Raw genomic sequence first — 26806 nt, forward strand, 5'->3', positions numbered from 1 at the left:
ATTAACCTTGTTTACAATTTGCCTAAGGACAAGTTATGGGAAGTTCCAAAGTCTTCTCACAGATCTCTCCCAAGCGTCTGCATGGTGCACTTCTTCCTGTTCCTTCTACCCCTATCAGGCTGAAGCAAGAATTCACATATATTGTTGGTGGCCCCTGGGGCAGCATCCCACTTCTGAAGGTGAAATATTGATTTTATTTTTGGCTATTTTCATATTCCATGCCATCTGGAGAAGACCATGTGCTAGTGTATTTAGTGTTCTGTTATGTAGCAAGTATTGTCCTGGGAGATTTAATGGGCCAGTGGTAGAAAATTTTAGCAAAACAATTAGGAAAAAATTTTCAAAGTTACACATTGCATGTAGCCCTCCAATTCACATTGCCCATCACCAGGAATTAGATAACTAACTGCTTTCTCTTTTTTTTTTAAATCTTTATTTGCAAAAAAGTGCATATAAACATGTTTATAGAATTTTTTTTTCTTTGATTTAAGATTAATTGCAATCTGCCTCTTGTAGTGGTTTAAATCTTTCCCTGATATACTAGAAAATCCAAACAAGACAGGCTCTTTCCTACCAACTCTCCCCCACCACCCCAAAATGCAGGACTCAGAAGTACAAACCCTTTACTAAAATAAATTGGACCTGGAAGTGAAACTTAGTTATAAATGCAAAGTGAAGCTGTTTAGGCTGGGAGAAATGCAAACAAATAAATAAACACACTGCATAATAAAAAAAAGAACTTGCTCGTTAGAATCTTCCTCTTTTTGTTCTGAAAGCTGTCATTCGAAACATAGAACAGTGGAGATATTTAACATAACAAAACCAGCCCTGGCTCACTTAGGGAAGCACATTACTTGACAAACCTGCCTTTTCCCCTGCCTGGGAAAGGGACAGGCTATCAATAGACAGCCCCTAGGTTTTAAATAGCTTTGTGTACAACCCAGACGGGCTGCACATGGGATGGTTTAAGCCACAGCCACAAGGAAGCAGGGCCAGGCCAAGCATTCCCAACCCCAGTCCTGAGTCCCAGTTACCAGCTTCCTGGCTTTTAAATCATCACATGCATGGGCAGCATGCAGGGCATTTAAAGTCTGTATGGCTATGAATTGGGATGGGAAGAGGTTCCCCACTGACTTCCAGCCCCACAAACTGAGGTATCTCCACCCACAGGACTGAGAGCTGGGGTAGACAGAGCTTTCCTGGCTCATTGGCTTTGATGTTGTCCCCCATGCCACTCAGCTGGGCAGCAGGGATGACATTTAAAGCCCAAGGGACATTCTCCCTGAGCCTGTTCCCAGTTCCTGGACTTTGCAGGGATGGTAAAGGGAAGCCAAGAGGAGCTGGCAAAGCCCCTCAACCTCTTCCCCAAATCTGGCAGGCCTTTGTTCAGGGAAGGGGCAGAGAGCAGCATGGTAAAGCTCCTTGCCACACTTCTTACACCAGGGACTCTGGTGTGAGAAGCAGACAGAGAGCTTGCAGCTCTGCTTTCTCTATTTGTCTCCTGCTGCTTGGGAGCTAAGTGAATTAAGCAGCACCGCAGTCCATCTGCCCACTCTGCACACGGGGTGCCCCAGTGTGTGAGGAACCAGTGGGGAGCAACTAGCAACTGCTCCTCTCCTTCCTTCTCAGTCCATGGGAGGGTGGAGGCAGCTGTCCCCTACACCTTCTCCAGACTACAGTGTCCCAGGTCTCTGGAAGGCATTAGAGCCTTTCATCATAGCTCAACTTGGGAAAGCGTACAAGTGTTCATTCTCCCACGAGAAGCTCTTCCAGGAGTGACTTCTAACTGGCTGGAGTTAGTTTATTTTTGTCTGGGAGAAACAGCATTTCTCCCAGTAGAAACCTAATGCTTATATGCACCCACAGATGAAGTTTTATTTAACATGATTCCATTGTCGATCTCTCTAATCAAAAGACAATGAACAGTAAATGATTTCTTAGCCTCATCAGTGTTGTGCAAATTGCAGTGTTACAAACATTCTTCCCATGAGCACTTATAATGGAGTATTGCACAATATAAAGCACTTCCATTGGGGATAAATTTGGTCCACTGCATCTCCTTATTAAACCCTTGTTTTGTCTGAACTAACATTTAAAAAAAAATAAAAGGCAAATTAGGATTTTGAATGGCGGCCCCAGCTACAGCTGCCAGACCACTGCACAATCATTAAGCTGTTTGGGAACTCTGCCTGGCTTTGTTGCCAAGATGTACAGAGACCCACCCAATTCTGAATTAAAGTCATTGCAGACTGCTGGTCAGATCTAGGGTGGAAGGGGGAGTTTCAAATACAAACAGAGCTTGGTTGCTGATTGGGAACAGCACTTGTTTCCTGTTTTGTTACACAGGTATCTGTTTTTCCTCTGTTAACTTGTTTTGTTATATTTTCCCAGCTTTATTGGTAGGTTTAACACTGTTGGGGGAAATGGGGTACATGAGTTAAAGTGCTTACATAAATGAATGTATTTAATTAATTCTGAACAGCATCATGGGAAAAATAAGTCTCCTTTCTTGGAAAATGAGAGAAGGCAGGAGTGGCAGGCCAGCAGGGAAAGCAAAACACCCTGTGTTCAAGCTAAAATTTTAGAGTGAGATCCAGAAAGACACTTGAGATGCCTCCAACTAGGGTATCTCACTGTCAAGGTAGCAACTGATGACTCTCCCAGCAGGGAGAATCCTACCATCTCCTCCCCAGGAGTATGAGTTTAGTTTGCAGAACTGGGGCACATTGTCAGAGCTCTGCAGGACACCCAGGCTGCTTGCAAATGTTGGGTGGGAGGCGGGGGATGGCACTTTAAACTCAGTGTGCTATCATGCTGAGCCCACTGCATGCCCAAAAGAAAACGCACATTAGTTGCACCCGGCTTTCCTAATGTCTGTATAGATCGGGTGCTTTAGTGGGGGTAGAGGGGTTGGCACTTTTATCTAATAGCTGATTGAATTAGCTATTAGATAAAAGTGCCAAAAAGCTCCACTGAAGTGCCAGATGCTGCAGAGCTGGATGGAACTAATGCACTACTGCTTCCGATAAAGTGCTTTTTTTCACATCTGTCAATGCCCTCTATTAACAGTGATTTTAACCAAGAAGCAGCCTTTCATTCGTACTCTTCTTCATGCTTTCCACTTTCATCTTTGTCTTTCTCATTTCATTTTATTCTTCCTTCCCAGTCTTTGTTTTTCCTCTTTTTTTCCCCCTTTTTCATTTTTACCATTTGTGCTCTTGTTTCTACCACCTTCTTACTTCCCCAGTCTTCCTCTCACCTTCCCCAGTCTATGGATAGTTACATATCACTAGCCATTTGGGAGAATGCATGCATCTATCACTAAATCAGATTAATAAAGAATGGGGGGGGGAAAGAATAACGGACTTCTTAAATTTCTGGAGTCTGTGTGAGCTTTAACCCAATCCTATTTGAGTCTTTGAGATCTTATTTCCAACCAACTCCATTTTCTTCTATGTTGGTCACCAACAAGCTTCACAGACATACCAGATCTTCTGTTGGCTGCTTTGAATGTGTTTTAAGGCAAACTCAATGCTAGGTAGGCAATATAAATTTGCTGTTGCTTTTGGGTATGGGTTTGCTTAAATGACTTTGGCCTATTTGTACAGTAGTGGGAATTTGTTGCACACGTTTGAGGATAACAAGAAGCTGTAGCTTGATGACATGTTGCAATAAAGTCACTGGAATTAGGAAAACACATTAATTTAGACCATTTTGAATGAATCAAGCAGAATAATTTATTGAATTCTTTCCAGGCCTGTTTAATTAACCATTGTTTATTTTTTCCTTGGATTGACAGAAACTGGTGACAAGCAAATATGGTGGCCTTGCCAGAGCATGTGTCCTCAGCTTCCTTACCTTTAATGTGCCACAGATCACAGTGGAAGGAGAAAAAAATGTTTTCTTTTTCTCCTTGTATGGCATTTCAGTGTAGTTTTGTTCTTGTTAGCTCTGTAACTCCTGCCCAGGAAGCGAAGGCATTCAGCCTGGTGTGGGCACTGGAACTGTTTATTTTATCATTAATCTATTGTAGGAGTCACACTAAAAAGATTCCCTTAAACAGGGTTGAAACAACAACATTTAACAAAGCATGACAGGATGACTCAGAGGAGGAACAGGACACAAAATCAGTTCCCATATAAATTGATATTTGCTGGCTTTCAGGTGCACTGTGTGGAATAAGTTGGTGGTTTCAGCCCATTTCTTAATTAAGTGTCCATATCACAGAAACAGCATGCCATTTGGCCCTGTATTGCCAGAATAATTGGAGAGGCCAAGGGCCAAATGATTATTAATTATGATTTGTTGTGCATAGTTTGAAATGTTTTATCTGGACAATTCCTGAGCAGCATTTCTCTTAACTCTATTTTTTTCCCTTTTGCGCGCACACACTTTTCCAGATCACTGTTGCTACTCCTCCTGGTAGTTGTGGGTATTTGGCATAGTATTCAATTGTTTTGGGACTGAGCAGCTTGATAATGGATGGTGCACAGAAAGGGAAGGGGAGGGTAGAAAGGGTGATGGGGGCCTTGCAAAGTGAAAGTCATGTGCATACTATCATATGCTGTCCTTGTGACCATAGTGAGAAGGGTCTATGAAAGGAATTATCAAACCTATGTACTGTGAGGTGGCTTTGCTTTTCATCGCCTTGCTTTATGGGTTTGTTAGTTGCATTGTGCTTGTCAGAGATCAAACGGAGCGCATATATATTAATTTATTAGGGTTTCTTAGTGTTGGAGTGATGCTCTAGTCATGATGGTTCAGGAAATATGAGAAACAAGGATTTTTGTGGGTGATATATTTTACTGGGCCAGCTGCATGGTTTGGGTAGACCTAGACATGCTTTGAAATGCAGTGCATGCTCCTTCAGGTCTGAAGAAAAAGGTTTAATAGGTGGTAGGAGGGAATAGGGTGGGCATACTTCCCAAGCTGTAGAAGTACAGCTGTGTTGATTTTACCCACCAGCAGCTACACGGGAACCTTTCTCTGTGGTAGAGTAAAATCCGACAGAAGACCGTAGCTCTTCCCAGAGGAGATGTACTAGTCTCAGTCCTATCAATCAGGTTCCTCCTGCCCAGCCTCTATCCATTGAGGTTGTGTGGACAATACCTAAACTCTCACTTGTAGTAGTTGGAGCAGCTGAAGGTGCTCCAAGTCTGACTTTGTAAAAAACTCCTTGCTGCACCTGTTCTCCTGAAGAGCCTTCTCATTGCCACGTTGCACAGCTGGGCAATGCATATAGTGATCATTAATCACATTTCATACAGAGCCCTGCTTAGAGACTTTCCACTAAAAATATGTGAAGAGTAATGTAAGGGAAAATGCACAAGAAATTAAACATATCTGAACATTGATCTGGTGTGGGACCTGCTTCAGGGGTCAGCGGCACCCAGCTTGGGACCTCACCCCAAGGAGCACTTGTGGGCTTTTGGAAAGATGGGGATATATGGCTCACTTTGAGCCCATTTTAGAATGCAGCCATCACTGTGGAGGCTCTTCACTTGGTTCCAAACTATTGGATTCAAGGAGCGTGCTCGTGTACCATTGAACAGCTGTACTTCTGTTACAAATAAATAGGGAACTGCTTAATTCACAGTTTCACAGATTTTGCAGAAACTGCAAAATCCACTGAATCAACAACAAAAAACTTAATAAATGGGAAATTCTGGCTCCCCAATAGGAGCCAGCGGTCCTCACTGCCAAGAGGGGATGGCACTAGCTGGTGGGGCAGCGCAAAAGGCAGCAGACAAGATAGTGGCTGGCCTCTTATCCCTCCTTCCCCTGCTGGGGCCTCTCCACCAATCAGCACCAAGGGGTGGGACAGCACAAAGGGCAGCCAGCAGTCAAGATGGCAGCCTCCTCATCACTCCTCCCTTTTGGGTTCTCTCCGCCAATCAATGCCATGGGGCAGGGCCACAATGAAATGCCTGCAAAATTGGCTCTGCATACCAGGAGCAGGCTGCAAAAAACCCCTTGTCTCACTACAGTGTAACTGTGTCCCTACTAATAAATAACCTTCTCTGCTAGTAGGCTCTGTCTGTTCTTGTTGGGATCAGTCACCTGATGGTGCAGTAATACTGGGGAGTCTTATTTGCTTTTGTGTCCAGTGTAGGAGACCTGCTCTCTTGGAAGCAGACTTCTAAGAACTTTGGATTATCATTTCTGTCAGGGATCTGGAGTATATCCTCATTGGTTTTCCTGGACCTCTTTCACATGCCTTCCATAAATTACACGTTACTGCAGTTACAGTTTGTAGTTGCAAAACTAATAGTCTCCAGCTGCAATGCAGAAACTGAATTTTGCTGTGATGGAGGTGAAGGAGAAGGAGGTAATTTTACTAGTGAAAATAAAATAAAACAACCAAATGTATTTTGTATGTTCCATGTTTATTTTACAAAAATAGCAATAGTAATAATATTAACAACAACATTGACAAAGGCCAAAATGGGGAACACGAGGTTAGTGATAAACATGTGTACATACACAATTGATACGCAGATGGGTACAAAATGACATTAAAACATAGTTTCCCGATTACTTTAGCTCACAGAGTACCTTTTAGCTTAATTGAAAGAGAGATCAGGTTTTCATCTGTTGGCTAACGTGAGTTAAGATCTTATTACCAAATATCACAGGAACCCCCTATCCAAAAATAGCTGGTCTTCCCTTCATGGCTGTTCAGAACTGCCACAGATTACACAGCCAGGGAATTTTTTCTCCACCACTTCACATTAAAACCAGAGCAATCTCCACAAATCATGAAGGAGATTACCAAAATACTTTATAGACCTTAAAACTCCTGTGTGATTTTAAACCAAAAGTATTAACTTTAAATACAGAATTCTGTTCCTTAGCAGCTATTACTTTGGGTTTAAAATGAAAAAAATAATCCTACTACACATCAAACTCCAGTTACATCATAATGAATATATGCCCTGCTTTTTACTTGTAGGGTTTGGATCTTAGTTTGGGTTCCTCAAAAGTTTGATCAGTTGAATTTCTTCCAGCCCCCATTTCATGGCTCAGTAGTTCATACAGGGAGTGCTTTTCTTTGTGTTTCTTCCAAAAGAGCTAACAAAAAGTTGTAAGAAATTACTAGCAAAGTGTGTGCTGTTATTTTAGAATCAGAGTTTATGTAAGTCATCCCCTTCATCTTCTTATGTCTCTTTGTAAGATCTGCTTATCTTCATCATCATATTCCTAATAATGCGAGAAAATATAGGAAAGTGGGACCACTGGCTTCTGTTGCCTGTGATTTGTTTATCTTTAGCTGGAGTAGGTGCACTGTTCATAAATGAATGCAAATTATATTTACGATTCCTAAGTCAGGCTTCCTTTTAAGCCAAAGTTGAGATGCAGAAGAATTGTAAGAGGAAGTGAAGTAAGTCTGACCCAACAATCTGTACCAGTGACAGTATTATAGAACAGCTGTAATATTAAAAAGAAAGCTTATCATGTCCAAACAGCCAGAAACTGTTCAGAAGCAAAGAAACTGGAACAGAAAAACAAGATTTAATTCTTCATACTTTATACCCAATGGGTGTGTCTACATATGCAGGTAATGCACAGTAAGGCTACTGTGCAGTAACATAAGGTGCAGTAATCTGCACCTGGGAATCTGTCTACATGTGTGCCCTGTTAGGTGCAGATTTGTTCCCAGTGGCAGCAGCCCAGTCCAGGACTGCTTCTACCCTGCTCTGCCCCCCCTGCACCAGCCAGACTCCCTTGGGTGCCAGTCCGGAGGCTGGCAGGGGACACAGAGGCTGGTCCTGATATGCACAGGTTGAGAGACCTGTGTTGCCTGTAGGGGCAGCTGTCTCCCATCACCATGTACATGGGGACAGGTCCTGATGTGCACGGGGCTGGGAGATCTGTGGGGCTCCAGCAGCAGCCATCTCCCAGCCCTGTGCACATGGGGACCATCCCCATGTGCATAGGGACAGGAGACAGCTGCCCCTGCAGCCGGCATAGCTCCCTCTGTATGGGGGCTTGGCCAGGCAGCAGTGGCCCCTGCTGTCTGGACTGACCAGGACCAATTTTTTTCTAGTCACCATCTACACGTGTGGTACTGCACTGTAGGTACTACATGGCTAATCTACCACCTGTATCTATGGGTAGTAGCCAACCGCACAGTTAACTAATTTAGTGTGCAGTAAATGCCACGCATGTGTAGGCAGTGATGCTTTACTGTGCAATAGATTAGCTGGACTGGCAGCTAACAGGGGCTGGCAGTTGGGATTTCTGGGTTCTTTGTTCTATTGCTGTCTTGCTGTGAAGTCTTGGAAAAGTAAATCATTTAACTTTTTAATGAAAATTTTTTCTTTAGTGATACTTTTCTGCTTACCTTGTTGGAGTGTTGTGAAGGTTGCAGATGGATAGGGCTAGATATGTAGTAAATTATTTTAAAAGGTTCACATTTGAATGCAACAATGCAGACAGAATACATTGAAAATTGATGGCTTGTACCCTTCTGTAAACTTAGTTAACTACCAGGATGGATAAAACCCAATAATTGAAAACAGTTAAAAGTACAGTTTTTAATTTAACTTAAATATTTTTTATTTAAAATAAACCTCTTTAAAGTTAAATTTGAAATCCCAATAACCTTTACTGATTCTTTGAACTTGCAAATTATTTCAATTAGATTTGAAACAAAAATGAAGCCGTAGATCTTTACTGTTAAAATTTTTAAGGAAATCAAACCTCTAAACTGAAGTTATTGCTGAGCACTTGACACCTTAGTATATGGAAGAGTTAATGCACCTTTTGACAGCGGTGGCTTCCACTGTGGGTGCGGAGAGAATATTGACTTCATTTGTATTTGTTCAGCTGGTTTGGTTCAATGACTGGTTCATTTAAGGTTAAAAATGGGTTAGAAGTTGGTAAAGCAGGAAAGTTTGTTTTCCTATTCCAAACTGATAAGATAAATGAAGTGTAAGAAGATGAGTTCTATGAGCATATCCCCACATTGACGTGCTTGCACTGGCAAAAAAGTGCCACTATTTTTCACCACTGCACATGCCCCTTCACGTGCACTTTGGTGTGGGGCAAAATGCTCCTCTTCAGGGAAACTGCCATCCCCTGTCTTCTCCTGGCTGGGGGTGGAACTAGAGTCAAAAGCTGCAGGATATTTATTGTCTTTAAGGGGTTACTTCCAAGAAGCTGTTTCTCTGTGAAATATCACCTGCCTATAGCTTAAGAAGAGAATACCTGTAGAATATAGATAACAGTGGAAATGATGGTGAGGTTTGGATGGAAAGGAAAAGGATAGGAAGGTCTTTGAACAACTCCAGGTTTATAGTCATGTGGCATGGTGAGGGGGGCACAAAGTGAGTATGCGGGTCCCATCGATAGCCCCCACATAGTTTACTAAGTCCATCTTTTTGAATTTGGTGATGACCTCCTGCATGTCCCTGAGCCAGGTGAATCAAAACCTCAGCTCCTGAAGTATGGCATCACACTTTTTGTGCATGGTTGTTGTCATCATTGTCTGGTCCGAACCAAATTTGTTGGCGATGGAATGGAAACTGTCAGCATGCACCAGCTTCCAAATCACCAGGACCCCGTGTCTCTTGAAGAACACAGGGTGCTGAAGCCTGAAGACATTGCAGTGCAGCGGGGGGCCCAGCTCAGTGCAAAGGTCCATGAAGGTGCCACAGGACATCATAAAGTTCTGCTGTCACCACTCATTATTATGGGTTTCAAGCATGAACTGCTTCTACCAGTCTGAGTTCATTGGTAGCACCCAGCAGCAGCAAGGTGGCATCGAATACTGGCCCATGGTGCACAGATTACAATGGCAAAGGCAAGGATTCGTTCAGTTCCACCAGTCTCTATCTCCAAGAAGCCTCTGGAGAGCAGATCCTAACTGCGACAGTCAGTCAAAGAGGGATTGAAGAGATTCTGTGCCTGGCCAACAGGGGATCAAAATGTGCATCCTCAGTGAGATGGTCAGCCTCAACCTTATGCTATCAGCAAATTTCATTAACACCATCCTCCTTCAAATGGCCATATAAGAAATGAACAATTTAAATGGAATTTAAAATTTCAATTTAAATGGAAAATAATAAGTAAGAAGCATCTTAAGACTGATCCTTGAGGAACTCTGCAGGTAATCTCCTTCCAGACACAGAGTTCCATTGACCACTGAGATGGTCAGTACTTCCCCCTGCACTCCAGCAAAGCATGGCAGGGCATCTGGTCACCATCCGCTAGCAGTGGACCACGAGCTGTGCATAGATCATAGTAAATATTATCATTCTAACTTTAATACTGCATAACATTCTGCATATTTAACATACTAAGGCTGCTAACAGACATGAAAATACCCCAGTGCTTTACCAGAAGAGGAAGTGTGGTAGTTTGATCCAACTCCCCATTATCTGTACAGATTACGTGCTTCAGCAGGACTTATTGGCACTTTTATATAAGGCCAATTCAACCAGCTATTAGATAAAAGTGCCAAAAAGCCCCACTGAAGCACGTGATCTATACAGACGTTGGGCGAGCCAGGTCCAACTAACGCGATGCCTCTTCTGGACATGCATTGCACTTGGTGAGAGAGAGGCATGGAGCTGAAAGTAAAGCATGGTTTGGTTTGGTTTTTTCCCACATCTGTAAGCAGCCTAAGTGCCCTGTGTGACAGGGCCTTCTGATTCCAAACCCCTGTCGTCTAGGAACTGACACCAACCATGTTCACACACCCTCTCCATTGCTTTGCTCATCTCATTCAACTACATCTTCAACTTACTGTGTTAACTATCTCACCTTTGTTGATGTGTCAACAAAGCTATTCAAGACAGCGTTGATGCTAGAGGTCCATCTTGTCTCCTCCTGCACATCGGCAGATCTCCTGCTTCATTGTCTGTTTAACCTGTTCTTCCCCCATGGACTGTCACAAATGGGGATGGCAGTTCGCACAACTTTTATAAGGTGGGGAAGAATTTGGCTGAAGGGGAGATGACCGTGGGTGGTGCTGAAATGGAACTCTGTGTCTGGAAGGAGATTACCTGCAGAGTTCCTCAAGGATCAGTCTTAAGATGCTTCTTACTTATTATTTTCCATTTAAATTGAAATTTTAAATTCCATTTAAATTGTCCATTTCTTATATGGCAATTTGAAGGAGGATGGTGTTAATGAAATTTGCTGATAGCATAAGGTTGAGAGCTACTGAGAATACAGTGAAGGGTTGAAATATTATACAAGAAAAACTATATACCCTTGAGTGTAGGAGTAATAGAAAAGGGATGAAATTTAGTGGTACAAAATGAGAGTCATGGCACTTAGGGGCTACTAACAAGAACTTTGTCTGTTACCTAGGCCAAGAGGAGAGGAGCTCTTTAATAGGAAAAAAAAGAAGCAGAGAAAGACCTGAAAGCATTAGTCCATCTAAAATTAGTTGCGAGTCATCAATGGGATATAGCTGTAAAAAAACAAACAAAAACAAAAACAAAAAAAGTGTGATTCTGGGGTGCGTCATGCACATTACTTCCACTAGAGAGAAAGTGTGAAGTAGTAAGGTCTTAGTTGAGACCTTATCTGGAATACAGCTCTGATCTCCCATGGTCAAGAAAGATTTATTCAACTGAAAAATAGGCAGAGCAAGGCTACTAGGGTGATCAGGGGAAAAGGATCAGAGAAATTTGTAAAGAGAAAGAAATTTTTCTCTCTTTTATGAGAGAAGACCAAGGCCCTTTGTGTATGCTAGATGTGCATGGCAGGATGCACAATACTGGGATTTGGAGATAAAAGTTCTCTGATCCTAATGGTGCAACTCCTAATGTAAGGAGTCCAGCATCAAGACCCAGTTCCCAGTGCTGGGCTTCCCACCCGCTAGCAACTTGAAAGGCAATCCATGAAGGCCAGCCTGGGAGAACCATGCTTTAAAGCCACAGGCCACAATGACTTATAACAGGAGCTTCTCCCCAAGGGCTTTATTTCATTTAAGTCATTGTTTAAACAGTTACCAATCAATGAGCATCACCCTTTTTAGGTAAATTTACAAATGTAAACCAGAATATAGAAAATGATTTGTCCTGTTTGCTGATATTAATTGTGATTAAAATTAATTAGTGAGATCATTTTGATATAAAACAATCCGTCATGGTAACGAGCCAAATACATACTAGAAAGAGCCTTGCAGAACATTGGAATCATTTCCTGTTCTAAATAAAAATATGAAGCATCAATATTTTCAAAAGTCCAGAAACTAAACACAGGGAACAAATTCAAAGCTCAGAAGGATATTGAACAGTGGCTTTGAAGAACCAGTCCTGCTGCAGGAAAAATCTGTCCCTTCAGATCATGTGTTAGCTGTTGGAACAAAAGCATTTGCTCTAAAATCCTCTCTCAAGTTCCAACCATGCAGGACTCCTGTGTGAAATGCAGACTAGATTGGCCTTTTCCTGTTGAGTCCCAATATTTGGACTCCATCAGTTGACCAACAAGTGCCTCATTAACGGCAATTTTCAAATGTTATCTCAAGAATGGCCTTGGAAGATGAAAAAGGGACATTACATATAAACCAGCAGAACACTAGGGAGTGAATTTAACAGTAATCTTCTACCTTTCCATGTGGCATCTGATCTACAACTGGCTTTTAATGTAAGGAATTAATAATTTACATTATATTCCACTATTTTGTCAGCTAGTTCTCATGCCAATGTCCTTGGAAAGAAGTATCTCTAGTCTTGCTGGATCCTAGAGGGATTCCCTTCTCCTCTGCATCTTTCTTCTCCCTCCATCCCTCCTTTTGAGCCATTATCTGTCCAGCTAAAGAGGACTTGATGGGGTGCCAAATGTGTGAAGTAGATCTATATAAGATGTTTCATTACTCTTGATTCTGAGTGCACTTTCTGGAGAGGAAGAGGGAACAACAAATCAGGTTATTATCCCTCAAATCCAGAATTGTGGCTGTGCCTAATGCTTTCTGCTTCAGAGATGGGTAGAAAATCTGTAATACAAGTACCCTGCTGTGCAATGCTGTAAAATAGGGATAATTCATTTCCTTCCTTACTTTTGCAAGCAGTCTTTTTAGAGATAGTAAAGCCTGTGATTTAATTAGCTAGGCCTCTTGTTGGAAAGAGAATGGTGACCAACTGTTCTCTGCGGGAACGGGGCAGGACAAGAAGTAATAGGCATTATTTATGTACATACCTTTTCACACTGCAACACACCAGATTTTTGATGCGTCGGAGCAGACTCAGTCGCAGGCTGACTCGCACTGCGTTGCATTGCGGGACAGTTGTATAAGCAGCAAAATGAACATCAGCACACAGAAAATGGCGACAGTGCACTTTTGAACTAAAACACCTTTTTGTTTTAGTTCAAAAGCATGCCACCACCATTTTCTCAGCGCTGACGTACATTTCGCCATTTATACAAATGCACACACCACAGCACAGGGCACCTTTAAAAGCTCCCAGTGCTGCAGTGCAAGCATGTGTATAAATGCCCAATGGGCTTAAATTGCAGCAAGAGAGATTTTGGTTGGATATTAGGAAGAACTTTATAACTATGAAGGTGGTCAGGCACTGGAATAAATGACCTCAAGATGCTGTGGCATCTGTCATTGGAAGTTTTTAAGTGCAATTTAAACAGACATTTGGGTGGAGCTGTTCAGATACAGATGTTCCTGCCTTGAGCAGTGGGTTGCACTAAATGACCTCCTTCTGTCCTTTCAAGCCTTTTTTTCTATGAATCTGTGAAGTGCTGGGTTCTGCCTTTCAAGCTTATCACCGTTACAATATCCCCTCCTTTTAAAGACAGCAAACCCCCAGCTGTGTGTGGCTAGAAGTAGTATTAAAAGAACTAATATGATTTATATTAATTTTTCAGAAACATAATCTGGGTATTGATCCAAGGCCAACTACACTGTAGGAAACATTTCAAACATTGTGTCGAGAAAGAAATAAAAACAAAGCCAAAACTTTAAAGAACTTTGAATCCAAACATTAAAATTTGAACCAAGTTCCAATTTTTTTCATTTACATTCTGTGTGAGACCTCAGAAGAAAAATGTTGAATAAAAATGTCCTTTCCTGTCACAAAATTCTTTTGAAAAAGGGAGTCCTTGGAAGGGAGTGTCTTGTGGAAAAGGGAGTCCACCTGTCCTTTGATTATGGGTGAACAGTAACATTTAAGATTAGTTTTGTTCTCTAAGCAACCATGCTGATTACAAGAGGATAGAAAAATAAAATAGAAAGCTTCTGTCTCCCTGACTTGCTTTATTCATTCATGAGCTGCAGAGAGGATACAGCATGCAGACATGTCAGCAACATACAAGGCTGGCTATCCACTTCATCTCTGGATCCCTACTCACCTCTTCAGTCTAATACTGCATCATTTTTGCGTTTGGGATTGGTTTAGTCCTGATGTTATAGGGAACAATTTTATCCTCATACGTGGGCAGTAAATCTTGCCTTGTAAATCAGTGGTAGCAGTTGCCCAAAAGAAAGCATGCTGCCTACTGAATCGCCTTCCTCATCTCTGTTAGGAGACTGAGCTTTCCCTGGGCGTCTCCATTCCAGCCTGACTTATTTAGCTTGTGAGCGTTGACTGAATCACATCCTGGGACAGCACAGTTGCTGATAACGGGCATGAAAGACTTCTCTATAAAAAGTGCCTCGTGGCAACTAGAGTGGATAAGAGCAGTGTATTTTGCTTTGATAAAGTATCCAGAAGCTGTTCCGGAGTAATGGTTAGCTGTTACTTATAAAAATCTTGTCTGGGAATGTCAGAAAGGTGTGTAATCCAAGACTATAGAACATTTTATTAACTGTGGGATTAGACCGTTTCTGGTTGATCGCTTAAATAAAAAATCCTGTATCACTGTTTCATCGTTCCATGCAAAGCACAGGCTATAAAAACAACCTGTGCTAGGAGCATTGAAACAGGACCTGCATCAGTGTTAATGAACAAAAAAAAAAAAAAAAAAATTGTAAAAGCAGGAACTGGAACCATGCTCCAAGATGTCGGTTCCTGTATTGCCATTCTACGAGTTTTAAAATTGGTGGGGACGGATACCCCAAAATCTTGAAATTAGCTAAAAACCAGGAAATGTATTTTTAAATAATGATATCACAAGGTTTGAGGTTTGGGTGCTGATTTTCGTTTCCAAACTCTTGAGGTTCAGGTATACTAAGAAATGAGATTGTGCTAAGGAATGTATTACCCAACACAGTGTGGAACACAATTTCATATTTAACTGGGACAGACAGTCCTGTTTAAAGTCACTGCAGACTGCTGATTAGTACAGCTCAAAGACTGTGCTCACAGAGCTGGTCCTTTAAAGCTTGTAGAGAAAGATTCTGGGGTCTGGGAGCTTTGTTGATAAGGCTACATCTCTTGCTGTGACAGACATTTTCCCTTTGAACTATACACATCACTGGTGTGTGGATGTGTTCAGTGAGTCAGGATGGGTTGAAAGCAAAATGCTATCATAAAATCCATATGCCAGAATCCGAATCTGGGTCACTCTTCCATTTTCTGGAGCTCCTGTCTTATTTCTGTATAAAACCTTTCCCTTCCTGTCTAGATGCAGGGAATAGGGTACCTAGGTAACCATTACACCTCCAAAAGCATAGTGCCATAATAAGTTACTTACTTTTCTTGTCCTTCCCTAGAGCAACAGAAAGAGTATTGTTGATTTTATAAAAAGGATTTGCTCCATACTCTGTATACTGTTTCTGGGGAATACCATATGGATGCTATCACTCAAACACATCAATAGTGAAGCTATACAACCACTTCCTTTACCAGTTCATAAAATTATCTACATGTTCTCTGCAGTTGTGTTTGGAACTGATGGAGGGAAAACTAGAAACAGACACACACAGGCCTGATTCTCATTTCCACTAGGGCCCCTTTTAGCACTCTGGTAGCTTAAAAGGGGTTATGGGTGCAAATGAGAATCAGACCTATCAGGCATGGAACACATTGCAGACTTCCCTTTCCTGTTAGAAAGGCCCCTTCTCTTGCTGCCCAAACACGTACACTTATGGAGCCAGTCCTTTTATGACAGTGTTGAAAGCATAGTTCCACTTTTTTAATTGCCACATCCTAAAGAGGAGTTGTGTACAGATGAGCATAGCATAGTTCAGTAGAAGATTCAGTAACGTATTTAACATGATAAACCAATAGAAAGCAATATTTACGGACATATTTTATTCATTATAATGCAGTTAGCATTCATAATTATTGTCCTCCTTGGAAATCTCTTTAAGCAAAAGATTTGAAAACACTTTAAAAAAAAGGTATTATTCATACGTGAATATGACAAGTGTCCTGTGAGGTTAAGAAAGATGTAGAGAAGGGATGATCTTGTGAGGTAAATAATATGGGGGAGAGGAAAACAGACCTTGTGTCTAAGGTGGAAGAGCTTAATCCCTTTGAAAATCTGGCCTATAGCTTCTGCTCAGTTAGTTTTCAAAATTTTACCTATTACCACTCTTGCTTCCCTCCACCCCTAGGCACTAAATTCATCCTTGTTCATAAGATATTTAGATGATATGGTGAGAACATCATAGAAATATCTATGAATATATGGAATGTCACCCATCAGGGAAGAGTATCTATCGCCAGTTCATAGGGTGGAAATTAGTTGCTGTTTCACTGATTGCAGTGAAACCAGAGAGCATCAGCAATCCCGGTAGTAATCATTTACAAGCCAAGTGACAGGCCCTCAAAAAATCCTGAGATTTAAAATAAAAAATACCCTGTTGGAACTGTTTGTTTAGTTTACAGATTTTTAATACATTACATATAATCAGGTCACATTTCCAAGCTTTTCTATGGAACTGTAACCTCAAACTTTTATAAAATTAAAGGTGAGTTTCTCACATATACACATGGCTCCAAGAGACAGAGCTTTAAGAAGCAAGCCAAGTATCCTATGAGATTACAACTAAAAAAAAATGAAGAGATGGCAGTATGGCAAATTTCTAGCACAGTGGGAAAAAGTTCCATTGCCCTTTGCAAGTACAGGGGATATTCAGGGCGCCAGAGTATAAAAATCCAAATGGGAGCACTAACATCTTTGATCTTATGTAAAGTACCTTGGTATAATAACCACATCATTTTGTAATACAACCCTTGCAAATCACATTGCTGAATTATTATGATATCCCATATTGTGTCCATAAGCAGGTTTCTAAGCACTCAAATCTCTTAAAGAGTATCAAGATTCAATTAGCTTGTAGACAGAAGTGAGTTAAGGGAGTGTGAGAATTTACTGTGGAGCAGCTGAACCCCAGTGAGTGGATGCACATTTCCAATTTTCCTGTGTTAAGTGAAAGATAAATAAGGGCAGCTTAGTTCCCTTTCAAGCTTGCCTTGGTTTAGCTTGTACTGTTATTGCAGAATACTTGTGGGCACACAAACAGATATCCCATCTCAGCTGCTGCAAAGTAATTCTCCACCTCTTGTTAACTTGCTTTAATGAGCTGGTTTATCCATAGGCATAGGCATTCCATTTAATCAAGCAAATCATTTATTAATGTTTTTAAGTGTTTAAAATCAATTATAGCTTCATAGTTTCTGGGGTCGGAAGGGACCTGAGCAGATCATCTAGTCCGGCCCCCTGCCATGGCAGGAAAGAGTACTGGGGCCAGATGACCCCGGCAAGGTGTTCATCCAACCTCCTCTTAAACACCCCCAGGGTAGAAGCCTGCACCACTTCTCTTGGAAGCTGGTTCCAGACCCTAGCCGCCCTGACCGTGAAGTAGCACCTCCTGATATCTAACCTAAACCTACCCTCTGCCAGCTTGTGACCGCTATTCCAGGTCACTCCTGGCGGTGCTCGGGGGAACAGGGACTCCCCCAATGCCTGCTGATCCCCCCTGACTAGTTTATAACAGGCCACAAGATCCCCCCTCAGCCTTCTCTTTTGGAGGCTGAACAGGTTCAGGTCCCGCAGCCTGTCCTCATAGGGCCTGCCCTGCTGTCCCCTGATCATACGAGTGGCCCTCCTCTGGACCCTCTCCATGCTGTCCACATCCCTCTTGAAGTGCGGCGCCCAGAACGCAATACTCCAGCTGCGGCCTGACCAGTGCTGCATAGAGGGGGAGGATCACCTCCTTGGACCTGCTCGAGATGCATCTGTGGATGCATGACAATGTGCGGTTGGCCTTCCTGACTGCCTTCCCACACTGCCAGCCCATGTTCATTTTGGAGTCAATGATGACCCCCAGATCCCTTTCTGCCTCCGTGCTGACAAGAGGGGAGTTCCCTAACCTGTAGGTATGGTGCCGGTTGTTCCTCCCAAGGTGCATCACCTTGCACTTGTCTCTGTTGAAGCCCATCCTATTCTCGTCCGCCCACCCTTGTAACCTGTCCAGGTCTGATTGTAGCCTGTTGCATCCTTCCAGTGTGCCCACGTCCCCCCACATCTTAGTGTCATCAGCAAATTTGAACAGGGTGCTTTTTACCCCCTCATCCAAATCGCTGATGAAGATGTTGAACAGTGCGGGCCCGAGGACCGAGCCCTGCGGGACCCCACTGCCCACGTCCTTCCAGGTTGAGAAGGACCCATCCACTACCACCCTCTGGGTGCGGCCCTCCAGCCAGTTGGCGACCCATTTGACTGTGTGGGTGTCTACACCACAGCCCCCCAGTTTCTTAATGAGAACAGGGTGAGAGACAGTGTCAAAAGCCTTCCCGAAGTCTAGGAAGATTATATCCACTGCTACCCCTGCATCTAATGATCTGGTGATCTGATCGTAAAAGGCCACCAGGTTGGTCTGACAGGACCTGCCACTGATGAACCCATGTTGGTTGCCCCTAAGCATGCAGTCCCCTGCTGGCCCCTCCTGGCTGTGTGCCAGCATAATTTTCTCAAACAATTGCCTAGGATCGAGGTGAGACTAACCGGCCTATAGTTTCCCGGGTCCTTCTTCCTGCCTTTTTTGAAGATGGGGACCATGTTGGCCCTCTTCCAGTCCTCCGGTGCCTCACCAGAGCACCACGAGTGCTCGTAAAGTTGTGCCAGGGGACTTGCAATGACCTCGGCCAGTTCCTTTAGAACTCTAGGGTGGAGATCATCCGGGCTGGCTGACATGAATATGTCCAACCCCTCCAGAAGCTCCCTAACTAAATCCTCACTAACCCGTGGCCCAGGTGTGCCTCTCCCGGGGCCCGAGGGGGGCCCAGCAGGTAGGTGGCTGTTCTGGTCCCTACTTAGGAAGACGGAGGCAAAGAAATCGTTAAACATGTTAGCTTTGCCATCTGGTGTGATGACCAAGTTTCCCATGGCGTCCTGCAAGGGCCCCACATTACCCAGGACCTTCTTTTTACCCCCTACGTATTTAAAAAAGGACTTCTTATTGTCCTTAATCTGGAAAGCTAGCCTCAGTTCCATCTCTGCCTTGGCCTTCCTAACTACCCCCCTACATCCCCGAGCAACTACAGAATAGCCCTCCCTGGTGATGACCCCTTCCTTCCATTGGGTATAGGCCTCCTTTTTAGCAAAGAGACATTCCTGGATGCTTTTGGTGAGCCATGGAGGCTTTTGCACCCTCCTGCTCCCTTTGATCCTCGTTGGGATTACCTTCCTTTGGGCTTGGAGGATTGTCTCCTTAAGGAGCGACCACTCACCTTGGACACCTGGCTCCCCTCCCCTCCGGGACCTCAGCGCTTCTCCAACTATCCTCCTTAGCTTGTTGAAGTCTGCCCTCCTAAAATCTAGGGCCGCTGCCTTACTGCATGCCTTTGCCACCTTGCGCTGGATGGTGAATTCAAGCAGGCAATGATTGCTGTCGCCCAGGTGGTCGAGCACCCGCAGCCCCCTCACCAGGTCATCACCCGTGGCCAGCACTGGGTCCAAAAAGGCGTCCCCCCTGGTGGGACTGTGCACCTCCTGGGTTAGATGGAGGTCCCGCACTCTGGCCAAGAACCTACGTGAGCGTTCAGACCTGGCTGACTGCTCTTCCCAGCAGATGTCCGGGAAGTTCATGTCCCCCATGACTACCACATCCTTAGCCTTCACTACCTCTGTGAGCTGACCCAAGAATTCCTGGTCAAGCTCTTCTCCCTGGTTGGGAGGTCTGTAGTAGACTCCCACCGTTAAGTCCGTTTCCCCTTGACTGCCTTGTACACTAACCCAAAGCACTTCAGAGTGCCCCTCCCCTGACTCCTTGCTAATTAATCAGGATGTGTATTCCTCCTTAATATAGAGCGCCACGCCCCCACCTCTCTTTCCTATCCTGTCCCTCCTGTACAGCCTATAGCCCTTGACATTGACCGCCCAATCATGTGTTTTGTCCCACCATGTTTCTGTAATCCCCGCTATGTCCGGGCTGGTGTCAGCCAGCAGGAGGGTGAGTTCCTCCTGCTTGTTGCCCATACTACGAGCGTTTGTGTAGAGGCATTTGAGGCCTCCTGTGGGTGTGTGTACTGACCCCCTAGTCCCAGCGTTACCCTGGCCCCTCCCTCGTACCTGTTTGATTGCTTCGCTCGTTGGTCTGGGCTGGGCTGTAGTTGTGGGTGCTGTTTGGTCTGGCAGTCTGATGTTTCCTCCACCCTCATCTTCCCCTTCCCCCGACGAGCCTAGTTTAAAGCCCACCGGAGGAGGTCCGCCAACCTAGAAGAGAACACACGCTTACCTTTAGGGGAAAGGTGGAGCCTGTCCCATCCCAGCATGTCTCTCGTCGTGATGTGCCGGTCGTGGCTGAGGAAGCCAAAGCCCTCCTCGAATCACCTTTCCTGTAGTCGCCAGTTGGTCTCCGCGATGCACGTTTCATGCCATCTGCCTTGTCCACTCACTGGCAGGATAGAAGAGAAAACCACCTGTGCACCCATCTCCTTCAGCATGCACCCCAGAGCGTGGTAGTCCTCCATCAGGCGATCAGGGCTCCTCCTGGCCGCATCGTTAGTACCCACATGGACTAGGACCATAGGGTAATAATCGGTGGGCTGGATTACGGTCTGGAGCATCCCTTTCACGTCCTGAATCCTCGCTCCAGGTAGGCAGTATACCTCGGGTGCCAAGGGGTCCTGGCGACAGATAGGGCCCTCCGTACCTCTCAGGATGGAGTCACCAATGACGATCACGCAATGCTTCTTCCTCCTGGCTTTCTAGCAAGATTTAATCACTTCTTAATCACAATTATAGCAAGATTTAATCACTTCTTACTTATACAGTCCTCTGAACACTTTGTGGGAGTAGGGGCTTGATAAATATGTTTATTAGGAGAAGATAAGTTTATATACTTTAGCCCCAGAAAAGCCTGAATTACTGTATTTCAAACATACTAAATGAAAGGTCTGGATTTTGTGATATGTAGGTCATCTGGCTTTGGTATCACCAAACTGTAGAGATGATCAGAAACAAGATGAGAATGCTGAAGCCAAAGCCTCATTTGGAAATACTGTCTTTCCAGGCTGATATTTTTTCCAGTGGCCGTGCCAGCACTCTCTAGTTTGGGTCGTCTATTTAAATTGTCATCTCATCGAAGTGTAAATCTTGGCCCAACCCAAAGCCATCTGTTGTAGGTTAAGAGTTGTGATTTATTCTGCCTCTGGATGACACTTGCTCTAATGAAGCAGATGCTGCCTTTTAGGATTTGTTTTTACTCCTTTTTCTTCAGTTTTATTGCTTGCATTTAATATCACAAATAACATTTTCACTTAAGTGTTTTTTGTCTTGTGTTAAAAATGGAGATGAGTAATCATTTATTCCCCCCATTGTGGAATTTGAACATACTTTAGGAATTAAACAAAATAATGTCTGCCTGCCCAACACATCGCATACTGCAAAAAAAAATCTTTAAAGAATTGTCTCTTTCTCATTCCTTTCTAATCATTAGTCTTTACACCCATGGGGAGATGTTTTTGTATTACTTTCAAACGAAGGATCGGGATTGTGGCAAGAAAACATTATAGGTATCCAAACATTAGATCAGTGTGGCCAAACTTTCTACTCCTAGCTAGCTATAACAAAAACTTGACATGGCCAAGAGCCTCGGGATGGAAAGTTTTGACTCTGGAGTGTGCTCTGTGAAGTGCCTCAGCTTCAGGAACTACAGTCAATCTCCTGGGGGTTGTGTGTGGCTTGTGAGCTGTGATTTTCCTATTCCTAACAAACCAAAGACTAAAGCTGCGCTGCTTAGTTCTGCTTGCTAATATTCTTGTCTTAGATGCAGATTCCTCTGTTTGGACAAAGACAGACCTTGCAAATTAGCCATATTGCCAGGGCACACACCTGCCTATTAGAGATGTGGGTGCATCAAAACAGAGTGAATCTCTGCAACTCAGAGCAAATTGCAAAATACTGTATTTATTTGGGCACAGTTGAGTTGTCCTCAACTTCCAAGTGATCCTCAAAGTTAATATTTGCTAAGAGTTTGGCCTTAATGTATACTGGCCTCTTAACATATCTTTCTTTTCCGAAGTCCCTGCTGGAGTACAGGGGAGTTGTACAAAAACTCCAAAGCCTGCATACAAACATGCAAGTTGCGTGACTTCACCGTCTCACTATCTCTTTTGGGAATGAAAGCCTCTACTTTTTTCCCCTACTTGTTTGAACTGTAACTATAAAAACAGACCACTAGCTTGTGGATTGGCATATGAGCACGTAACCAAGCCCAATGCTGTTTCAGAGACATTCTGTACCCCAGAATAGGAAAGGAAGTCCATTTAAAAGTCTTGGCTTTGGTTAGCAGAAGCAGCTCTTTCACATAATAGTGCCCTGCATTATTGTTTTGTCTCCCATTTTGTGGGCAGGTTCTCTCTAGCTGTTTGGAGGAACTGTTAACCCAGCAAAATGACCAAATGGGCTGTCACGGATTTTCAGGAGAAGCTGTGCCTTGGGACACTTCTCCTTCCCCCTTGAAAAAAAGCCATGCCTGGTGATCCCCTTGGAAGAATCCCTTCAGCCAGGCCTGGCATAGCATCTAGAGGGGCAAGCCTTTTGCGTGGAGACTGTGCTCCAGCACCTATCCATGGCAACTCCAACTCAGAGCTCCTTGCCATAGGGCCTGGGAGGAACAGGGGGAAGAAGAAGGGGAGAGGAGATCTGAGTGCCAACACCACGCATATAGTACAGCAGACAGCTCAACTTCAAACCAGAGTCTTTATTGTGCAGAGCACCAAATGGCCTCTGAGCACCCTAATGCCAGTCTGGCCATTTCCCTGTGTTCTCCTGTCCTCCTTGGATCTCCGGCTTTCTTTCTTCCTACTCCTTCCAGAGGCTCCTTTTCTTCTTCTCAGGCACAATATGCCATTTTAGCAACAAAGTGTAACAAAGCTGTGGTGGTTAACCCAGAGACTAACACTGGCCAATAAAATGGAACATAGTGTTATCAGGAACCAATCAGAGAGCAGTCTCTGGGGCCTGCTGCTAGGCCCAGACTGTTGTCTTCTCCTGCGGTGAAAAGGGGCTTCCGGAGGTACTACTGTGAAACTATCTACGCTGCAGCAAAGTGTGCGCACAGAGTCCTCCAGAGTGTACCCCACAAGAACCCCAGGCCAGAACTCACCCTGTTTAGGCTAGAAACAGATATCTCATCTATGATTTGTCTTGGGAGAAATCTTCTTACCCGGGGATAAAGTACAGGTTTTCAAATATCCATGTCTGTTGGACAACCCCATAAAAAGATACGTGCTAACAGTTTGTCCTGGAACAATGCAAAGTATGTCTGAATGGTTGTCCTGCGATTGCATTTTTGAACCAATGGTAGAAAACAGTAGTGCATTCAGCTGTTTGCTAAATCCTGATAGGAAGAATGATGTGTATACATTTTCTCTTCTGGAACAAACATTGGCATAACTTGTCCTGGGACAAACCCAACATCTGTTGCTAGCCTTTGTCTTTTTGCTCACAGGAGCCTCATGCCTTTCAATTTTAATTTGAAAGCTCAATGCTGACCCTATGCAGCAGCAACAGAAAATCATCATCTGAAGGCTTTCCAGTAATTCTGTGTGAAATGAGTTTCATTCTGGTGTCCAGTAGCCAGGAGTCTGCATCATCTCATTGCAGGTTTTGGTTAATGGGACTAGTTGTTATATGGTCCTTTTAATTGTATAGTAGCTGTAACTGTGGTCCAGAAAAAAAGATGTCTTTCTTTGTTCTTCTGGGGCAGCAGGAGAGGACTCCTTGATTTTTTGTAAAAGATGAACTTCTGAGAGAGACTGAGTAGAAGTGCTATGTTGTACACCTTGATCTGAATGCTAGATTTAGACATAGGAACACAGGTTGGAAGAGACCTCCTGAGCCATCCGTTCCAGAAGCCTGCATGTGTCGGCACCGCCTACATAAAGACGTCACTTCAGACCCTCACATGTACTACAAAGTACAATACCCATAACACCTAGAGGATCCTATAACATACTATAGGTAAAAACAGGAGAGGCAAGGACACCGCTAATGCCCTGCCTCTACAATGCCAGGGAAATAGTTGCTAATATGTGTGCAGAAGATGATTAGGAAAGAACCATGTTCCACACTAGTGGAAGGCAACCCTCCCTCCCTCTCCCCACTCCCCTCCAAAAGTCCTTGCCAGTCTGATATAAGAGAAATGTTTCTTCCTGGCCCCAAATTTGGCAATTGCTGTGACTCTGAATAGAAGAACAAAGCCAGGAAATTCCTGGCCCCTACAGGCAACCAAGCAGAAACCCTGAAACATTGGATTAGCAGGCACAAGTTACTATCTTCTGGCAAATGATGCTTTTGCCAGGGCCACACCAATGTTCTTTGTGTTTGATTGATGGAACCAGGATATGCCCAAGTTATACCAGTCCTGTGTCACTTGGCTGTTTGGACAGTCATGGAAGACAGATCACCTCTAAGTTAGCTAGGTTGGAATCTATTAAGTGCCTTGTAGATTGAAGCCAAGGCTTTCAGCTCAGCAATGACGAGGGGTCTGAGGGGAGTTTGTGAGGCAGGTGTGAGATGATTGCACTGGCATCTATAGCTGTCTAGGGATCATTGCAGGGAAGCTGGCACTGACAGTGTCTGCTCTGTATCTGCTCAGAGGTGTTTGTTCTAACCTTCCTAACCAGGGCCTTTTCCAGCACTGGTACCTTTTTAGAAAGGCATCTTAGGAAGCAAATATTTATATGAATGCCATACAGTTTAAACGGGGTTTTGCTTTGTTACTGTCCTGAATGGTGATCTGGTACGTTTGTAATGCTGCTGCTTTGTTTCAGCATAGTGGCTTTCAGATAGATACTTCCTCCCATTTTCTAAATAAGAATACTACCAAAAACATGTTAAAGTGCTGGCTGTTTCACTGGCATTAAAGTTTTTGATCAAAGAGATCCTGTAATAATTACAAAGTTAAATCTGCTAATCATTAACAGTTCATTATTCATGTAAGAAGCAGCTCCAGTGTTTGGTAAAAAATACTCTATTTTATTTATACCTTTAGAAGAAAAATTCCTTTGGAAAAAAAAAATCAAGGTCATAAAATACAAAAAAAACCCCAAAAACCCCAGCATTAAAAACAGTCTTCAGATTCCCTGCTAGGGAATGAAACCTGACATTGATCTTATCATTAAGTAATTCCCTCGGGACATATTTTGTGTTGATTTTCATAATATCTTTTTCTGTGAAGTTGATGTCCTTCACTGAGCTTTGTCATAACTTCAACAACACTTAAATGTTGGGTTTTTAGTATTTAGTGCCAGCATGATTGTTGCTGTGGTTTCAGAGCCAGGGTTGTTTTTCAATCAAGTTATTTTTTGAGGTTGTTTTGTATTATTGTGGACAGTAATCTGTTTTATTTTTCATTGCTGAAAAAGCACGAAGTGTATTGTTTTGCAAAATACCTAACATATTGGTTCATCTAACAGCTTCATATCAAAAACTCCCTTACAGCACCACTGAGTTGATACAGAACAAGTGTGCATTAGTTTAAAGAAAAATTAAGTAAATACAGTCCTCATGAAATTGGGAGGCAACTAGCACTGCCTTGCATGAAGCAACATGTGGACTTCTGAAAAATGCCGCTGCCCATGAACCTTAATCCTGATTTCTGGCTCTTCCTACTATTTCAGGCTGTAGATAAATATAACATTTATATTGATCTGAAAGAATACCAGTGAAGTAGCTATTGCATTTGTATGGTTCTTTAGGATTAGAAGTGTAACAAATCCTCCCCGACTTTAAATCTGCTTCGGGTCGCTTGAATCACTGCAGGATCACTCAGGCATAACAGCTGATACAGGAAGAGACTGTCAGACTTGGGGATGAAAGCTGGGTCTTCGAAAGGGTAAGGCACATAAGCCAGTCTGGTAATGAAGAACATCACAAAGCTTTCTTTACATGTTTCTACCATCTAGCTGAAGTTTTACAAATAGGCTGGGTTTGCTCCTCAGTTCCATGAAATCTGTGGGCTTACAATGATGTAACTTCGAGAAGAATTGGCCCCCAAGATGTTTGTTGCTAATTGCAGCTGGAGAACTGTGATTTTGTCCCTTGGAAGTGGAAGAAAGTGTTTGGTGATTTAATTTTTTTAATAGTTCAAACTAATAAAAATGTCTAGAGCCTGAGGCAGTTTAGAAATCTAAATGAATATATACAAAGAGCAAATAAAAACTTGGATACTAAGAATGACTAAAAGTAATTCCTTCCCTAACAGCTGTTTGATAACCTGTTTGTTACAACCATTAGCACTTTGGCAGGAAGGCCAAGTTTTGAAGAGGACTGGAAGCTGAACCCTTCTTCAGTTCTTAGAGTCCACATAGGTTGATATGGTGAGGCAGTAACAGAGATGCTTGGGCTGCTGCCTCTTGCGTTTGAACAGTTCTGTTAATAAGAAAAGAACTTTTTCCTAGGCCACAAACCCAATGAGTCTCACTTCATTGGCTTTCAT

General features: G+C 43.3%; 1 protein-coding gene across 1 annotated transcript in view; it reads left to right on the forward strand.

The window, feature by feature from the left end:
- ATF6 (activating transcription factor 6) overlaps positions 1 to 26806 on the forward strand; it is a 177491-nt gene that overhangs the window by 104496 nt on the left and 46189 nt on the right. The window lies entirely within an intron of this gene.

This window comes from Crocodylus siamensis, chromosome 5 (assembly GCF_052110815.1).
Source record: "Crocodylus siamensis isolate JL-2025a chromosome 5, ASM5211081v1, whole genome shotgun sequence".
Lineage (NCBI taxonomy): Eukaryota > Metazoa > Chordata > Crocodylia > Crocodylidae > Crocodylus > Crocodylus siamensis.